Source organism: Octopus bimaculoides, chromosome 1 (assembly GCF_001194135.2).
Source record: "Octopus bimaculoides isolate UCB-OBI-ISO-001 chromosome 1, ASM119413v2, whole genome shotgun sequence".
Classification (NCBI taxonomy): domain Eukaryota; kingdom Metazoa; phylum Mollusca; class Cephalopoda; order Octopoda; family Octopodidae; genus Octopus; species Octopus bimaculoides.
In genome coordinates this window covers 183,154,280-183,155,880 of record NC_068981.1, presented here as the reverse complement: position 1 = coordinate 183,155,880, position 1,601 = coordinate 183,154,280, and the positions used below count along the sequence as shown (strand labels likewise).

Sequence of the window (1,601 nt, the reverse complement as noted above, 5' to 3'; positions counted from 1 at the left end):
TATATATATATATATATATATATATATGTGGCCTAGTGGTCAGGTTGTTGCAGTCATGATCGCGAGATCGTGGTTTCAAATTCCTAGACTGGGTGGTGCGTTGTGTTCTTGAGCAGAACACTTTATCTCGCGTTGCTCTTCGATCACTTCGCGACACCCGACGGGTGGTACACCGTGCACCTGTTCAAGCTACGTCAATTTGATGGCGGGAGTGAGCTAATGTCTGCCACGAACATTTGACCTCCATAAACAAATCATCTTTGCAGGTCGTTCGGCAATGGCTGAACACTCATACGTCGACTTCAGCAGGTGAGTCTAACATATTGTGTATATAAAGGCTTACCTGATTTAAATGATAATCACCATGGGACGAATGCCGAGAGAATGACCACCTCATAATCGGAAGTCCCTTTTTCGATTTCTTTTCTTTTAGCATATGAGAGTAAGATGTAAGATGACATTTCTATATTTGGTAAATCCTCTACCATGTCTGTTTCAGACCCAAAGTGTGTTACTTTCGTTGTTTTCCAGTATTTGAAATCTCCTGTTAATCAATAGAAAATATATATAACAATTATGTTTACAAATTTTGACTAAGTATATATACTGTCAACATCATCAATATGATGAATATTTTGTTGAGATCTAATTGCTGCCATATTTATTGATGTTTCAAGGATTTCTTTATGTTATGCTCTACTCACAGAATAAGTTCGGTTTCAGATAGAATCTTTCATTATTTTTTTTTTAATGACTGCGATTTCTAATTGAAGTCAGTTTTCGGCTTCACATACGTCATAGAAACTGGGAAACCGGTCCAATGAACCTGGTTAGGCTTTAAAAGGGCGGATAGATAAAATGGTTTAATAAGTACCTTAAGACGACATAAAAACCTATTACGTACATTTCTTTGGCTTAATTGTCAACACTTTTTACTGTCAATTTATTTCGTGGTTTCAAATTTCGAGGTTTCAAATTTTGGCACAAGGGCAGCAATTTTGAGAAAGGGAATGAGTCGATTAAATTGAGCCAGTGCTTAACTGGCACTTATTTCACCGACCCCATAAGGATGAAAAGCAAAGTGGACTTCGGTGGAACGTGTACTCGGAACGTAGAGATGTATGAAATGCCGCTAAGCATTTGCCCGGCGTGCTAACGATTCCGCCAGCTCACTGCCCTGCACCAAAAGTTAATATTCTTTTCTACTCTAGGCACAAGGCCCTAAATGTTTGGGGAGGAGGGGCAGTCGATTATATCGACCCCAGTACGCAACTGGTACTTAATTTATCGACCACGAAAGGATGAAAGGCTAAGTCGACCTCGGTGGAATTTGAACTCAGAATGTGAAGACAGACGAAATACCGCTAAGCATTTCGTCCGGCGTGCTAACGATTCTGCTAGCTCGCCGCCCCAGACTAAAACTTAATGTTATCACAAAAATCTAAAGCCGTCAGTTGGCAGAATCCTTAGCACATCGGTCATTCATCCGTCTTTATGTTCTGAACCCAAATTCCACAGAGGTCAACTTTGCCTTCTTCTTTCCGGGGTCGATAAATTAAGTACCAGTGAAACACTGGGGTCGATGTAATCGACTAATCCAT

At 40.2% G+C, this 1,601-nt stretch overlaps 1 long non-coding RNA gene across 1 annotated transcript in view; it reads right to left on the bottom strand.

Annotated features, from left to right (window-relative positions):
• Positions 1-1,601, bottom strand: part of LOC106879310 (uncharacterized) — a 125,060-nt gene that overhangs the window by 2,976 nt on the left and 120,483 nt on the right. The window contains exon 3 of the long non-coding RNA XR_008265588.1: positions 344-544. This is a non-coding gene — a long non-coding RNA (uncharacterized LOC106879310). The remainder of the gene's footprint in view (positions 1-343; positions 545-1,601) is intronic.